The sequence below is a fragment of the Xenopus laevis genome, chromosome 7S, assembly GCF_017654675.1.
Source record: "Xenopus laevis strain J_2021 chromosome 7S, Xenopus_laevis_v10.1, whole genome shotgun sequence".
NCBI classification, from domain to species: Eukaryota; Metazoa; Chordata; class Amphibia; order Anura; family Pipidae; genus Xenopus; species Xenopus laevis.
The window spans coordinates 73848668-73867179 of NC_054384.1; the positions used below are offsets into that span (position 1 = coordinate 73848668).

At 42.9% G+C, this 18512-nt stretch overlaps 1 long non-coding RNA gene across 1 annotated transcript; it reads right to left on the bottom strand.

Annotated features, from left to right (window-relative positions):
- Positions 1-11201: 11201 nt before the first annotated feature.
- LOC121396479 lies at positions 11202-11672 on the bottom strand. The gene is made up of 3 exons (XR_005963061.1): positions 11550-11672; positions 11398-11437; positions 11202-11282 (listed from the first exon to the last, which is right to left on the bottom strand). It is a non-coding gene; the product is annotated as an uncharacterized LOC121396479 (long non-coding RNA).
- Between the last annotated feature and the right edge of the window lie 6840 nt (positions 11673-18512).

An 18512-nucleotide genomic window follows, 5' to 3' on the forward strand; every position in this document is an offset into this window, starting at 1 on the left:
CTCTCAGTAATATTATTTTTCCTCTCCTCACTCAACCTCTATTCTCCTAGTCTTTTTTCTTTACATACTATAATCTATTAATCCGTCTATTTCGCTTCTTTGTTCTCATAGAAATTGATAATGACCATGAAATAGGCCACATGTTTAGAAGCAGGAGGGCCCACTGACACCCGGGGTCATCGGCAGTTTTCCTGGTATTCCGGTGGGCCAGTCCAACACTGACAATATTTATTGAAATTATATATGAATTAGGGCCTCATGGGACAAGGCTGCAGGTTAAGTATCACTCATGTATTATTAGAGATAATGTAACCCCTTCTTTAAATCATAAGGCTATTAAAAGTCACTGGGGCTCATTTATCAACACTGGGCAAATTTGCCCATGGACAGTAACCCATGGCAACCAATCAAATTGCTGCATTTATTGTTCTACTTGCAGCAGGCTTCAAAAAGCTAATCACTGATTGATTGCTATAGGTAACTGCCCATGGGCAAATTTGCCCAGTGTTGATAAATGAGCCCCACTGAGTGGTTCTGTAACTATGTAAAGGCACAAGGCTGAGTTATACAGTAAACTCTGAGTATCACTCATGTATTATTAGAGGTAATGTACCACCTACTGTAAATGCTAAGGATATTAGAAGTCACTGAAGGGTTCTGTGACTGAGTTATACAGAAAACTACTATTCATGTATTATAAATAGGGATGCACCGAATCTAGGATTTGGTTCGGGATTCGGTTAGGATTCAGCCTTTTTCAGCAGGATTCGGCCGAATCCTTGTGCCTGGCCGAACTGAATCCTAATTTACATATGTAAATTAGGGGCGGGTAGGGAAAATCACATGACTTTACATCACAAAAGAAGAATTTTTAACACTTTTTCCTTTCCTATCCCTAATTTACATATGCAAATTAGGGTTCGGATTGGTATTCGGCTGAATCTTTCACAAAGCATTCGGGGATTCGGCCGAATCCCAAATAGTGGATTCGGTGCATCCCTAATTATAAAGGATATTGTACCCCCACTGTGAATTATAAGGATATTATAAGTCACTGAGGGGTCTCTGACTATAAAAAAGCCACAAGTTGAAGTTTTAGTTATACAGGGAACTCTTGGTGTCACTTAATGTTTGGGATAATTTCCCCTCTACTGTAAATAAGGATATTAGAATTCACTAAGGGGATCTGTGACCATTTAAAGGAGACCGGCTGCAAGTTGAGTTATACTGAGTGTCACTTACATAAAAGGGATAAGGTACCTCCTACTGATAAGGATAGTAGATGTCACTGTGGGGTTCTGTGGCCATATAAAGACATAAGTTGCAGGCTGTGATTTATATGGGGAACTCTTAAATGTAAATTGTAGGGATATTAGAAGTTACTCAGGAGTTAAGAGACCAAATAAAGACACAAGGCTGTAGGCTGAATTAAGGAATTATCACTCATGAATTATAAAGGATATTCTACCCCCACTGTACATTATAAGGATATTTGAAGTCACTGAGGGGTTCTCTGAAATGATAAATGCACAGGGTTACAGAGTTATTCTAGGACCACTGTGTGTCACTCATGTTTTATAAGTGATCATATCCCCCCCCCTACTTTAAATTATAAGGACTGTGGGGTTCTGTAACCATATAAAGGCACAATGCTGCAGGCTGAGTTATACAGAGGACACTTGAGTATCAATGCTATATTATAAGGGAAAATGCCCACCGCAAGGGAACACTGTGTATCATTCACATATTATAAGGGGTAATGTTCCCCCTATCATACATTAAAGGATATTAGAAGTCACTGACGGTTTGTGACCATGTAAAGGCACAAGGCTACAGACTGATATATGAAGAATACTATCACTCATTGATTATAAGTGATACCTTACTTCCTACTTTAAATGATAAGCATTTTATAATGAATTCTGTGACCATAAAATACACAAGGCTGGGGACCAATTTATATAGTGGACTTTAACTATCAGTCATGTGTGTTAAGGGATATTGTACCCCACTGTAAATTGTAAGGTTCTGTGACTATATAAAGGCACAATTTGAAGGCTTAGTTATTCAGGGAACTCTGGGTATCACTCACTTTTTGTAAGGGATTATACCCCCTACTGTAAATGATAAGGATATTAGAGGTCAGGGGGTCTATGACCATATATAGGCTCATGGCTGCGGGCTGTGTTATACAGGGGACTTTGAGTATCACTTTTGTAGTATAGGCGATAATGTAACCCCTCTTTTAAGCCATAATCACTTATCGTATGCCATATACAGTATAAGGGATAAGGTACCCACTACTGTTAACGATGAGGATAGTAGATTTAACTATGGGGTTTTCTGGCCATATATAGTGGATAATGTACCCCCTACTGTAGTTTATAAAGATATTATAAGTCACCGAGGAGTTATGTGACCATATAAAAGCACGAGGCCGCAGGCCGAGTGCTTTTATACAGGTCACATAACTCCGAGGTGACTTCTGATATCTTTATAAATTTAAGTAGGGGGTACATTATGCATTATAATCTACAGTTTTTGCATGTCTTACATCCTGGCTTTCATGTATGGTCTATAAATGCTACACTGTGTTTTGTGTCTATTAACCCTGTTTGTTTCCCCTGTGTGTGTTCACCTTATTTAATGTTTTTTTTTTTGTGCTTGCCTGTACTCCCTTGTTTGTTCCTTTTATTTGTATTCCATTTGATTTTGTTTAGCTTTTTTTAGTTTTACCTGCCTTGGGTGAGATGATCAGCTCTGCCTTAAACGGAGCATGAGGAAAAGCAACACGAGTGAGACTGTGGACACGGAGGATGGGAGGGGCAGCTGAACATGAGAGGGAGAGAGAGATTTTGCCATGGTGGGAGGGGGAGCAAGAGACTGTGAGGAGGAGAATGAGCTATAGGCATAGGACAACGCATGCAGCAAAGGTATTTGTGCGCAGCATGTCCTAAAATGCGTTCCGTACAGGCGCTAGTGTTTGGCTGCTGTACACCTGCTGCTCCCTGGGGTGTTCTGCTGAAATACATACCGGGTAACGCTGCTTAGGTGCGGAGCTACATTTGACCTTTTGAAAGAACGTAGATCGCTTTAAATGTGCTGTAGCAATGGGTGCGCAGCATGTCCTAAAATGCATTCCGTAGGAGAGGCATTATGAGTGGGCGGAGTGAAAGAGGAAACCGGAGACGGAGGAGCTGGGAGAGAGAGAGAGACCTGAAAGTAAAGTAAGAGCAACGATAGTTGAGAGAGACAGAAGCAGCGCGCCTGTAAAGTAAGAGAGTTATGTGTGGAAGACAGGTGGGAGGGGGTTACGAGTGGAGAGAACGCTGCAGGGAGAGAGCAGCAGCTGCAAGTGCTGTCACTTTAAGCTTATAAACGGCGCGTTCTGACGCCAGAACGCGCCGTTTATAGGGATATAATTTACAGTCTGGTCCCATAGGGAAAGGACCAGACTGTAGATTATAAAGACATACGTTACAGGATGTGATATATATGGACAACTCTTTGTATCTCATATATTTTAAGGGATAATATTGCCCCACTGTAAATGTACTGTAAGGATATGTAAAAACTGTAAGGATATTAGATGTCACTAAGGGGCTCTCTAACCTTATAAAGGCACAAGACTGTTATACAGGGGACTCTGAGAATCACTCATGTATTTTACAGGATAATGTACCCCCTACTGTAAATGATTAGGATAATCGATGTCACGGAGGGGTATGTGACCATATAAAAGCACAAAGCTGCAGGCTGCAAGGCTTTTTTTCATTTTTATCATTTTCCCTTTTTTCCCCCCTTAAACTGTTGATTTCATATCGTGACTTTTGCCTTGAGTATTCTGATCACGCTATCGGATCAGTTATTTTATTTTATTGATTTGCCTAATTCTATTTGATTTTTTTATCATTTTATTGCAGTTTTTTTCTTATATTGCTTTTTTGCAGTTTCCCAGTTTGGAGTAGAAATACATATTCACCCATTCTGGAGTCATCGTAATGTGTAGTTTACTAAATTATATGGTTTGCAGGGGTCACCCTAATTGTTTGTAGCTTTTATTCCACATAAAACTGCCAGTGTTTATAAATGAGTGTAAGTGTAAGCCATCAAATAAGTATGCACAAGGTAGATTTTGTGTCTTTACATGCTATGTACTTCAATAAACCTATGTACATTGGGTATCAAACTGTTCAGTGGACCCCAGGCTTTCATATTTGGGGTGTTTTATCTTGGTAACCAATAGTATGTGGTAGATAAGATGCTGCCAGTTAGAAGTTATGAGGTGATTTTTGTAAAAGTCACCAAAATCACAAATTTACGAAATGTTTGCAGCTTGGAGTAGAAAGACAAGCATACCCAATTTGGATTCAGGGGAATGTCTACTTTCTGAAAATTATATGGTTTTCTGGGGTGAACATTATTTTTTTCTATCTTTGCCCCACAAATGAATGCTGCAAATGTGTTGATTTTGCAGTACCTGAAATCACAGACTATGCGGGGGGCTCTTCAAAGCTGCGAAAAGACCCGAAGTTGAAGTGCTGAAGCCTCGAAAGGACCCAAAGTAAGGAAAGGAATCTAAGGTAAGTTCCACTAAACATAAATGTGTTTTGTTTTTTTATTTTATTAAATCCCTGTCCACAATGTATTATGTTAATACTATATAGGCCCCTGGCCACCAATGTTTTTTTTTAAATATTCTATGGGGGCCCCTGGCCACCAATGTTTTTTTTTAAATATTCTATGGGGCCCCTGACCACCAATGTTTCTTTTTAACTTTTAAGTGGGGGCCATGTCACCAATGATTTTTTTTTTTTAACTTGTAGGGGTTCCTGACCACTAATGTTGTTGGGTTTTTTTTTTTGTTTTTTTTAAACTTTTATGGGGGGCCCTGGCCACCAATGTTTTTTTTTATTAACTTATGGGGGGGCCTGACCTCCAATGATTTTTTAAAAACTGTTAAGTGGGACTGTAGCCAACAATGTTTTTGTTTTACCCACCAATGGCTTTTTATAAATTTTGTGTGGGAGGGGTTTAGTTTTAGCGCTGATATCTATGTGGCGTTTTTACTGTGGTGTAGGCTTGGGTGGATCTGGGGTGGGCCTTGGGGGCTGGACTGGGGTTCTATAACCATATAAAGGCACAAGGTTGCAGGCTGAGTTATACAGGGGACTATCACTGATTGATTATAAGGGATAATGATATGGATTAAGGATGCTAGATGTCACTTACGGGCTCTGTGACCATATAAAGGCACAAGGCTGCAGACTGACTTATACAGGGAACTCTGCTTATTACTCGTATTATAAAGGATAATGTATCCCCACTGTAGATGATAAGGATATTAGAAGTCATTGAGGGGTTTTGTTACCATAAAGAGACAGAAGGCTGCAGGTTCAGTTATACAGGGAACTCTGAGTATCACTCATGTATAATAAGGGATAATATACCCCCACTGTAGATGATAAGGATATTAGTAGTAGGGCCCTTGCCACAATTGTTTTTAGCTCTTTATGCCCCAGGCCACCAATGTTTTTAATTTTAAGGGCCCCAGGCCACCAATATTTTTAACTCTTAGGGCCGCTTGCCAGCAATGTTTGTAAACTCATTGTGCCCCTTGCCACCAATGTTTTTAACTCTTAGGGCCCCTTTACCACCAATGTTTTTAATCCTTAGGGCCCCATGCCACCAATGTTTTTAACTCTTAGGGCCCCTTGCCACCAATGTTTTTAACTCTTAGGGCCCCCTGCCACCAATGTTTTTAACTCTTCGGGCCCCTTGCCACCAATATTTTTAACTCTTGGGGCTCCTTGCCACCAATGTTTTTAACTCTTAGGGCCCCTTGCCACCAATGTTTTTAACTCTTAGGGCCCCAGACCACCAATGTTTTTAACTCTTAGGGCCCCAGGCCACCAATGTTTTTAACTCTTAGGGCCGCTTGCCACCAATGTTTTTAATCCTTAGGGCCCCTTGCCACCAATGTTTTTAACTCTTAGGCCCCTTTACCACCAATGTTTTTAATCCTTAGGGCCCCTTGCCACCAATGTTTTTAACTCTTAGGGCCCCAGGCCACCAATGTTTTTAACTCTTAGGGCCCCCTGCCACCAATGTTTTTAACTCTTAGGGCCCCTTGCCACCAATATTTTTAACTCTTGGGGCTCCTTGCCACCAATGTTTTTAACTCTTAGGGCCCCTTGCCACCAATGTTTTTAACTATTATGGCACCTTGCCACCAATGTTTTTACCTCTTAGGGCCCCTTGCCACCAATGTTTTTAACTCTTAGGGCCCCTTGCCACCAATGTTTTTAACTCTTAGGGCCCCAGACCACCAATGTTTTTAACTCTTAGGGCCCCAGGCCACCAATGTTTTTAACTCTTGGGGCCACTTTCCACCAATGTTTTTAATCCTTAGGGCCCCTTGCCACCAATGTTTTTAACTCTTAGGGCCCCTTTACCACCAATGTTTTTAATCCTTAGGGCCCCTTGCCACCAATGTTTTTAACTCTTAGGGCCCCAGGCCACCAATGTTTTTAACTCTTAGGGCCCCAGGCCACCAATGTTTGTAACTCTTAGGGCCCCTTGCCACCAATGTTTTTAACTCTTAGGGCCCCTTGCCACCAATGTTTTTAACTCTTAGGGCCCCTTGCCACCAATGTTTTTAACTCTTAGGACGCCTTGCCACCAATGTTTTTAACTCTTAGGGTCCTTTGCCACCAATGTTTTTAACTCTTGAGGCTCCTTGCCACCAATGTTTTTAACTCTTAGGACCCCTTGCCACCAATGTTTTTAACTCTTATGGCACCTTGCCGCCAATGTTTTTACCTCTTAGGGCCCCAGGCTATCAAAGTTTTTAACTCTTAGGGCCCCAGGCCACCAATGTTTTTAACTCTTATGGCCCCAGGCTATCAAAGTTTTTAACTCTTAGGTACCCAGGCCACCAATGTTTTTAACTCTTAGGGCCCCAGGCAACCAATGTTTTTAACTCTTATGTCCCAGGTCACCAATGTTTTTAACTCTTAGGGCCCCAGGGCACCAATGTTTTTACCTTTTAGGGCCCCAGGTCACCAATGTTTTAACTCTTATGACCCCAGGCCACCAATGTTTTGAATTCTTAGGGCCCTAAGCCACCAATGTTTTTTTAACATTTAAGATTTAAAGAAGGGGAAGGTCATTTCATGAGTATATTCTCTCCTGACAGTAGCACAGATTTCCAGTGGGCAACACATTTCCTCATTTGCCATTGCCTTTATTAGGACCGGCTAGTTTTTGACCAAAGGATTTAACCTACTGCCTTATATTTACACATCAGAAATGCAGAAAAGTTCCACTAATACATTTGATTTAGGTTGAGTTAGGTAACTGTTTAAAGAATCTACCTTGACCAAAAGTTACTGTTCCAGGTTCATGTCCATGTGAACCTTGGTACTGAGTGGGGGGGGGTCATGGGTCCAGTGGCAGGGTTGGCCCAACTTGCACCTTCCTTATTACCCCTCAAAGCTCTTGCTCGAATAGCAAACAATGGAGGGTGTCATTGTGGGGGCAAGAAGAAATATAATACTCCTCCATCGCTTTAGCAGGAATCCCCCACCCAAAAAGGATGTCTCATAACCTGGAGAGAGTGGTAACCAAAAAACAAATCCAGCATAGGCGTTCCCCAATATCAAGCACCTTCATATACTAAATGTCTGGTATAGTATAAATAGGCTGGTGGGAAGTGGATGGAATTCCAATGTTAAGAAAGGGGCAACGGACTTGAATGGAAATGCTTACATTGTGGCCTATGGAGTAAAGCAATTTTGTAGTTCCTTCCAATCATTGGAGATCAATATGTGTCCTTAGTAGAACGAGGCACAGGAGCCCCTTCCCTCAATATTCACCATAGGCATTAAAGAAAAACGCTGAGACATATTTAATGGGAAACCTGGCGGGGAGCACAGGATTTATTAAAACTAATAGCTAACGACCAATGATCCAGAGGAAGGAGAAAAACCCTAGAGTACTATGAGGGCCAATCTGCACTGAAGGTAAAAATGCCTTCCTGACTCCTAGAAACGGCAGTCGGTTTTACACCCTGGATCATGCTAAGCACCCCCTCCTATACACACCCTTACCTATACACACCCCCTTCAACCTCCCTACTGTAGATATCCCCCCATCATTACTCCTACCCCCACCCTCCCTCCTGTACATAACTCCGACCCTTCCTCCTGTATATAACTCCCACCATTCCTCCTGTACATAACCCCTCACTCTCCCTCCTGTACATAATCCCTTACCCCACTCCTGTACATAACTCCCACACTCCCTCCTGTATATAACTCCCACCCTTCCTCCTGTGCATAACCCCTCACTCTCCCTCCTGTGCATAACCCCTCACTCTCCCTCCTGTACATAATCCCTTACCTCACTCCTGTACATAACTCCCACCCTTCCTCCTGTGCATAACCCCTCACTCTCCCTCCTGTACATAATCCCTCACCTCACTCCTGTACATAACCACTCACTCTCCCTCCTGTACATAACCTCTCACCCACTCTTGTATATAACTCCCACACTCCCTTCTGTACATAACCCCTCACTCTCCCTCCTGTACATAATCCCTCACCTCACTCCTGTACATAACCACTCACTCTCCCTCCTGTACATAACCTCTCACCCACTCTTGTATATAACTCCCACACTCCCTTCTGTACATAACCCACAAACACACAGACAGACAGACACACAGACATTTGAGGTAGACGCCCTTGGGAGAGGTAGAACCGGAAGGATTTAGGCCATGGTGTTGGGTCGGCAGCAGCAGGTGAGTCTTTGAGTGGAATGCTGAAAAGAAAAGATTTAGAAAGTGTTGACATAAGAATAAAGACAAATACTTGGTTCTTTATGATATTAAAGGCTCGGTCGTGCTTTAAGAACGCACTATTCATTGGGCCTGTGGGGACTGTTTGGGTCTCTCTACACACGGAATGCCTTGGCCTAATATGAATCTCAGTCTGAGCCTGCGCCATTTATTCTTTTATATGCTTTGATCACCTGGTGCCAGTCTATTACCCAGTAGCAACCCATTTCCAAAGGTGGATATCTAAGCCAGATGTCCAGCAGCCCTATAAGCATTACCTACCTCCCCTGTTATTGGCCTGCTATAGAATCAACACTTTATCTGCAGACTTCGATCTCTGTCAGCAACCTCTTACAACCTAAAGGCAGCCAAACATCGGTCTATGGGGTGCCCTCAAAGTAATCAGCCTGCGGGCTCATCAGACGGTGTATGATTTCCTTTTATTGTTCTGATTGAAAATGCTCAGAACTGCAGGAAGTAAAGTGGAGCTGCATTGGACAACATGAGGCATCTCTAGATAATGGGTAAATGTCAGTAAATTGATACATTACCCATACTCTCCGGAGCCTCTTCATGATGGCCTTCCTAAGCTGTTTTCGCAGGGTTGGCCTCTCCACCACCGGAGGATCTTTGATGATCTCTTCCACCTCAGAAGCTTCTTCTTTTCCATCCGATCCCTCTTCTTTCTCCTCCGCTGCAGGAGTTGGCTCTTCATTTGCTTCAGGAGGTCTTACTTGTTCTTCTTCCACTGCAGGAGATTGCTCCTCCGTCTTCTTCTCCTCCACTGCAGGGGCTTGATGTTCTTTTGCAGAACCTCCTTCTTCCACTCCCTCTTCTTTCTCCTCCTCTTCAGGAACTTGCTGTTCTTCAGCGGGAGCGCTTTCCTCTTCTTTTTCTTCTTCATTTGTTGGAGCTTCCTCTTCTTCTGCTCCAGGAGCGTCTTCTTCCTTGTCTTCCTCTGCAGGAGCTTGCTCCTCCATCATCTTCTCCTCCACTGCAGGGGCTTGATGGTCTTCTGCTGGAGCTCCTTCTGCTTCCTCTTCATTCTCTTCTGAGGCAAGGGCTTCCTCTTCTGCTGCTGCTGCAGGGGCTCCATCCTCCTCCTCTTCTTCAGCTGCAGGACTTTGTTTCTTACTAGGTTTGAAGGGAAGAAAATGTAAAAAAAAAATGGGTCATTATTGTAATTTGTTTCCAAAGTATTGCAACTACAATTCTGATCACTGGAGGATTAAAATAGCCAGATAGCCTTGTACCTAAGAAATAACATTATGCCTGTTACACACCTGTCCCTACTGTAACACATTGGGCAGTTACTGAGCTGAGTAAGTTCCATGCTAGACTTCACCCAGTGATACATGCTGAAATACATGCTATGTTTGTAGGGACCTAAAAAAGTTCAACAAGTCTCTGCGCTATCAGTATGGCCAAAAGCACCCGGAGGTACGAGAAAACATCTATTTTTTGAACCAGTATCCATGTGCCAGTAAGTGTAATTGAAAGTGTTAATTGCAAAATACATACCCAGCAGCTTCCTGTAGCTTCTGCTCTCTCACAAACTCGTTGTGCAGCTGGTTAAGATGTTGGTTGATGGTCTGTGAGCGCATGGGAGGCACAAGGATAGGAGCAAAGGGGAAAGAAAGGAGACAGTTAGGATTAAGCCTGTAGATGTGCTGCTAATAGTACCTTTATATGCTGAGGGCAGTGAGGGTGTGCGATTCCCTGCCGGCCGCTGATATTGTGATATTGTTCAGCCTTTTCTCATCATAGGGAGAAAAACCCCCAAATCACCCCGTGTGCAGTTGTCCTGATTGCAATGGACCAATCAAAGTTCAGTATCTAGTTTTTAAAAAACCCAAGAAAAGCATCAGGGACAGTGATCCCAGGTGAACTTACATTCTCCAGCCGCAGATACTCAAGTTGCTGCCTCCGGTTTTGGACTCGAGTTGGATGATCCTGTGGAAGAAGAGAGTCAATGTTAAGCGCTTCTTTGTAGCAATGCCATTATTGTGGCCATGTGGTCGCTTGTGATAAAACTCTATGCAGTGTCTGTGCATAACCCCATTTTTGTTGCTGGTGAAAATGGCACTTGGATGGATGACTTTAGATGACCCCAGGGCAGATACAATGAATAATAATGTTCTTGATCATTATATAGAGACACACAGTGAAAATAACCTCTCCCATAATAATACTAGTGACACTTACAGGAGGCAGCTTGGCAGACTTCTGAGGGCGGCATATTCCCTCTTGATCACTTCCTGTAACATAAAGAAAGAAGCAGTGTGAGATAAGAGCTGGCAATCTAAAATAATTTGTTCCCTATTTACCTAAAACATCAATTCTGCATTACATACCAGTGAGTTTGAGCATTTTCCAGTACAGGATAATGTTCTCCTTGGCCCTCATCCTCGGGTCCACTTCGCATGTAAGAAGGAAGTGCTTTCTGAAAACGAAAGATATCACTGAATGTTTATTAAACATTTTCCAGCCTTATTGCCCTTGCAGTTACCCCTGGGGCAATAGCAAATGATTCCCAAGTCCATTTATGGCTTACTTACAGGACGATGTTCTCGCCGAATTCGACCCGGTAGTGATGTTCTGCAGGAAAAACACATTTCTGTTAAATACTGAGCTATAGGGGGAAAGGCATTCACATATGATAAAACGAATGGCACAACCTTAGGAACTGATAAATAATATAGGATTTTACCGTAATAAGAGGCGAGGGCCTCAAAGTCCGTATGTTCCCCCCTGAAGTCCTTCAGGACGGAGTACAGCGTCTATAAGTGAAAAGAAAGAGCATTAGGGACAGAATACTAAATGGCTCTAAATGCTGCTCACAGTCAGCCTGCTCTGAGGAGAAAAGAAACAGAAAGGGTTTGGGTTTTTATGGGGCAAACATGCCAGGAATAAGGGCATTTTATTCTGAAAATTAAATAAACGTAGTGATTGGATTCCCTGGATGTCAGTTCTGCATGCACAGAGGGCAAAAGGTTTGGCAGCTCCCATTTATATATATATATATATATATAAGAATCAGTGCAGACAGACAGCTGGCTTAAGGAGAGCTTATATAGAAGAGAGAAAGGGAAACACCAGTTCAGATGAGAGAGGATTGTTTTACACTGAGGCATTACCAGAAGTGATGTTTTCTCTGCACCTTGTCCATCGTTGAAACCTACAGGGACAAATAGACATAATCAGCCAAAATGAAGTCAAGAGTTGTTCCCCTTTAAATGAACTTTAGTTAGGATGCAGATAGTGATATTCTAAGACAATTTGCACTTGGTTTTTTTTTATTAATTGTGGCTTTTGAGTTATTGAACTTTTTCTTCAGCAGCTCTCCAGTTTGCAATTTTCAGCCATGTGGTGCTATGGTCCAAATGACTCTAGCAACCATGTGCTTTGAAGAAAAGTAGCAATAACAATAAACGTGTAGCCTTACAGACCATTTGTTTTTTGATGGGGTCAGTGACCCATTGAAAGCCGGAAAGAGTCAGAAAACTATCGAAAACATTTAATGAAGACCAGTGAAAAAGTTGCTTAGAAGTAGCCATCCTGTAACATACTAAAATATACATTAAAGGTGAACCACCCATTTATTTATTTCCTTATCTATATTCTCCCATTTGTATGAAACATTGTTCCAGTCAATGATAAAAGCCCATTATTAATGCTGCTGATGAATTGGCTTCTTATAAATACCATATACAGTAGCCGTATGGGCTCATATGCACAAAGCCGACCCCCCAAGTGAATTTACGACAGACTCGCTGAAGAAGAAATCATGTGCTGAATCAGTTGAATTTTGCAAGATTACCTCTTAAAGAAGATTCTCCGGTGGGGGGGAAAAAATAGGGGGCGGCACAAGGGCCGGGGCACCCCAAGGGGGGGTCTCCCTAAGGAGCCCCTGGCTCTCTCTTACACTATTCAGCTAAAGATGTAATTGACTGAACAATGGAGAAACCAAAAAAAAAAAATAATAACCCAGGTGTTAATAGGCAGGTGTGAAGCACCGAAGTCGCGGGTCCAAAATTCAAGGAAAAGCACTGTACGCAATCTGTATAGAAAGTAGAATATAAAGGCAAGTTAATGAATTTAGCACTTAATAATTTGCTATATAAATACAGGGGAAGGCAGAGAATCGTATTTTTCCCCTAAACTTGAAGCCTTTGTTCAGTTCCATGCAGATATTGCGCCTCAGGGTCTACAGCCCGCTGAATGAACTGCCAAATCCTGGTCTGTGTCTTGCCAACCAGCACTAATATTAAAGGCACATTTATGGGAATAATGTCTCCTAATTCACTAAATCAGGGAGAGAGCCACATCTGCTAGTCTGGGCGGGGGGCCATCATCCAACCTTTTTCCCCTCTTTTTTTTTACGTATAGTAAGGTATTTGGCAAGAAGATCTCTCAGACCGGGAATATACATTCAACACAAGAGCCAACCAACGCGACTAAACCAACTGTCAAACCCTAGGCTATAAAGTTCCTCCGCTCTTCTTATTGGGGACGCTGCATGTATGTCCCCCACCTATCTTGCTATTACCCTCCCATACCTGTCCCCCCCATGGCACGTCGCCTCTGCTTCCCACCCCTAGTTCCAGACTTGGATCAAGGGAACATGTATTTAGCTACAATGTTGGTACATAAGAGCAGGGCACATACCCAGGGGGCAAAGGGACAAATCTCTAAAGGAGCCTGTCAGTAGTGGGAACATAAATGAAGCAGCTTATGGTGTGGTACGGGGTCCCCAAATGTTACCTTCAGAAGATAATGTGAATATTTGCTGGCAGCCCTGCATGACTGCCAAATCCTGGTCTGTGTCTCCCAACCAGCACTAAGATTAAGGCATCTCCCAAGCACATTTTAGGGGAAAAATATCCAAATTCACTAAAATCAGTAGAGAGGCGCCAACACCCTGCTGGTCTGTGGGGGACATCGGCCAAATTCCTCCTCTTTTTCCACTAAAATAAGATTTTTTTGGCAAAAAATCTCCCAGAGGATAGTAGTCTTACCTCTCGCCACAGGGCCAACCAACGGGACTGAACTAACTGTACATTGCCAGGTCACCTCTGTTCCCTGCTCTTAAAGGGGAAAGTTTCCCTTTTGATGAGTGAGGTTTATATGGCATTTATTTCTAATTAGATGCTGCAGCACATACACAGCCTATTAAGTACACAGAGCATTGCTTTGTATGTGTGGCCTATTGAGTCAGTGCAGTTACTGCGCTGCCATATCTGTTGGGTCCATTCATTCATCAGCCATGGTTCCAATCAGTGCTGCTGCTGTTGCTCAGTCTGGTAGAACTGGGTGTCCTTTGCTTGTAGGGGGTCCCTTCCTTATCTTAAATAGTGGGTAGAGATGGTGGTTCTCATTGTTCTTGGTATTTATTGCTCTTATTGAGCATTTTGTGATTATTTGGATAGTCCGGTAAGTTTGGTGTTTGTGTTCCAACAAGACCTTGTACGTCAGAGAGAGAGTTTGTGTCGGTGTATTTAAAGTGCTATATGTTTCAAAGCTGGTTAGTGGTCTACACACAGTATTTCCTATTGATATAGACGTCATGTAATGTTTCAGCTGTCGGTACCTCCACTTGTCCCCAACTCACCGCTTTTCTTTTTTTTTTTAGGAACATGGGGATCTGGTCTTTTTTTCCATGCCTAGCAGGTGCCTCGAATGAAGATTCTGGAGCCCAAAAGCATTTTGTAATCTTATCTCAATCCCAGGTAAGTAGTCAGTGGTTGTTTCGTATTGGGGTCAGTGGGTGATGGAATATGGACCAGTGAACCGTTTTTGTTTAGCTGGTGTCATATACTTAAAAGGTTGATTAACCTTCCAAACCACTTTTTTTCAGGTGTGCAATGTTGTGAATGTAACACCATTCCATCGACGTCGCTGAAACTCGTTCGCAAATCGGATTTCCGAAATTTACTGTCGCCTGACACGATTTATTTTCGAACCCGGCAGGAAATAAAGGCCAGATTGACTCAAAAAACTTCGACTTCGATTATTCGAAAGTCCGAAAGTATTAAATTAGATGGTCGAATTTACGAAGTATTTTCACACTTCGAAATTGACCTTGATAAATCTGCCCCTATAGTGTCAGATTGAAAAGCCATCTACATGTTCTACTCAGCTTGCATCTGCAGTCAGGGGGTGCTTCGCGCAATGAGCGCGAGTTGAGGCTGTTGCCCTCAGGCGCAGCCGCCGCCACTACAGGTGCCAAGGGGCAGCAAAACTGTGCTCCTCGGTACTTTTAAGAGCGAGATTTCTCCGGGGAGGCGGGGGGCAGCAGCAACTGCTGGCTCGCCTCAAGGCAGCGGAGGGGCCAGGATCAAACCGCTGTTTCGCAGTGGGGGGTCCTTGGCAACACCATTTGGGAAGGGATGTGTGACTGTTGTATTCGCAGATATACGTAGGTAGATGTGGTGCCTATAGTAAAGTGGGGAAAGAATAGGTCCTGGGAAGGGACTGTGGCTATGAGATAGCAGGTATAGTAAAGGGAGAGATTTGGTTTATGGGATCTCTTACGTACAAGCCCTATGAGCAAAACTAGGACAGTTCCTGCTTAATGTACTACTTACTTGCGACAACCTATCCTGGCATATGTCTTTATGGATCTCTCTGAGCACGGCATGACAAACATAGGCGGCAGTTCCTGCTGAATTGTGCTTATGTACAGGGGAAAGCCCTATGCCTTCCGCATATGTTGTATGTATCCTCTCTGTACTGGCCTACTGAAGACAAACTTAGGGACCTTTTCCAAGCTTCATTTTGTTTAGTAAAGAGGAATATTCAATGCTGCCATAGTTTTATAGTATCTCTCCTCTTTGCAGGCTATGATCAAACTTAGGGACTGTTCCTGCTGATATTGGGCTTATACAGGGCAAAACCTCATGCTACCTTTGTTTTATGGATACTCTCTCGTACAGACTATGATACAAACTTTGCCGATGTTGCCTGTTAGAATTTGGCTTAGGACGGAGGAATACCCATGCTGCCCTACTTTTAATGGGATCTTCTGAAGCAGATTATGAACAAAAATTTGGGGGGACGTTCCTGCTGAATTGTGCCTTAGTAACAGGAGGAGTAACAATGCTGCCTACTTTTATGGGAAAATCTCTCTGAACAGGCTACGATAAACTTTAGGGACAGTTCCTTAAATTGTGCTTAGTCAAGGAATGCCCTTTGCGCCTTAGTTGTATGTCTATTTTGTGACAGGCCTTTGATCAAACTTAAGGGCGTTCCTGCTGAATTGTGCCTTAGTCCAGGGGACCACCTTTGCTGCCTTAGTTATATGGTATAATTTTTGTACAGGCTATCGAGCAAATTTAATCGGGATGTTTTCTGCGGAATTGTAACTTAGTGAGGGGCATACTAATGCTGCACATGTTTTATGGTCTCCCTGTACAGGTTTATGGAGCAAGCTTAAGGGTGCTGTTCCTGGTTGAATTGTTCTTAGTTAGTAGGGAATCCGATGCGTTCTACGTTTTTCTGGTATCTCTCTGTACAGGCTATGACCCAATTAGGACCGTTCATGCTGAAATAGTGCTTCATTATAATGGGAAATACTATCTGCCATTAGTTTTATCGGGACTCTCTGTACAGGCAAGACAAACTTAGGGAGACTGTTCCCTGCTTGATCCATTGTGTTTAGTAGCAGGGGAATAGCTTTATGTGCCCTCAGTTTTATGGGATCTCTCTATACAGGCTAAGAAAAAACAACTTATGGAGTGTTCCTCGCAGTCATTTGGCTTATAGTACAGAGGTAATTCGCTATGCTTCCCAATAGGTTTTGTGGAAACTCCGGTGTACAAGCAAAACTTAGGGGGCTGTTCTTAAAACTGAATAAAGCATAGGTACAGGGGAACACTTATTCCACCGATAGTTTATTGGTATTCTCTGTAACAGGCTATGAGCAAAACTTGGGGACTGGTTCCTGCTGAATTGGTGCTTTGCAGCCAAGGGAATACTTATGCTGTTCTATTTATATACAAGGCATATTGGTCTGCCAGGCTGATTTAGTCAGTCGGAACGATCACTCATCGTTTCCTGTAAGGAATACTGTACCCCTAAACTGTAAATTGTAAGACAATTAGAAGTCACAATAGGCATTATGAGACCACATAATGACAGAATGGCTGCAGGCTGTGTTTAGACGGGGACTATCATTGTATGTATTATATGTGATAATGGAGGCCTAATGAAGACCATATAAAAGGCACCAAGGCTGTAGGCTGAGTTATACAAGGGTCCTCTAAACATGTCTCATGTATTAAGGGATAATGTAACCCCATGACTAATAAATATAAGGAAAGGAAGGTCACGAGTGGTTCTGATACCATATAAAAGCACAAGGCTGCAATGGTTTTGATTATACAGGACTTCTTGATGTTCACTCATTTTTTATAAGGGATAATGAAACCTCTACTTGTGAACTACTGTTCCGTGACTATATAAAGGCACAAGGCTGCATGGAAATATAAGCGGATAATTATACAACCACTATAAAATTGAGGATATTAAAAGGATAATTCCTACGCAGCGGATCTTTGGCGTATCACTTCATTTATTATAACGGGATAAATGTTTCTCTTGCGTTACTTGTAAGGAATTTTAATGATTTCACTGAGGTGTTTCTATGACATATAGAGGCAACAGGGCTGGCAGGTTCAGTTATACAGGGTTCATCAGTCAATTGAATTATAAGGGAAACTGGTAGCCCTGTGTAAATGATAAGGATATTAGCATTCACAGAGGGGGTCTGTGACCAATATAAACGGCAACAAGGCCCTTCGGCTAGAGTTACTACAGGCGATCTCTGAGGTAATTGCTCATGGTATTATTAAGGTTTAATGCACCCCCCACTGGCAGAATGCTAAAATATTAGAAGTCCACTGACGCGGGTTTTCTGTGGACCATGATAAAGGCACAACAGTTAATCAAGCTAGTTTGAACAAAGAATTGTCACTTATGTATTATAATGGATATTGGTACCTCCTACTAAATTATAAGGAATAACTAGATTACTGAAGTGGGTCTGTGGACCATCATAAAGGCTGTAGGCTGAAGTTATACAGGGACCTCCTGAGAAAATCACAAGGCAATGTACCCATACTGTAATGAATTATGCGATATTAACTGGGGCCTGGTGGCCAAACAGCCCTCATGCCCCGCCAACCCAGGACCCCTCACATGCTGGGCACGAGCTCCTTGCTTGACTCGCCTCCCAACCGCAGCATGAAGAAATGCGCGGTATTGAAGAAGGTATGCACTGCCAGGGGCGGGGACATTGTTGAGCAGAGGATTTGCCAGCAGGGGTCCATGTCCATGGCTGCAGGCTGAGTTATACAGGGAATGATCCACACATGTATTTCATAAAGTATAAGTAAAGTGCCCACTGTAAATTGTAAGGATAGTAAGAAAGTCACTAAGGGGTTCTGTGACCATGTAACAGGCACAGGGCTGCAGGAAGTTATGATAGGGGACTATCACTCATTGATTATAAGGGATAAGCTTCTCCTACTGTAAAATGATAAAGAGTATAAGATGTCTTTGACTGGAAAGCAACAAGGCTATAGGGGGGTTATACTGCGTACTCCCCCCCCCCCCCCCCCCCCCCCCCCCCCCCCCCCCCCCCACCCGCCGCGCCCCCCCCCCCCTCTCCACT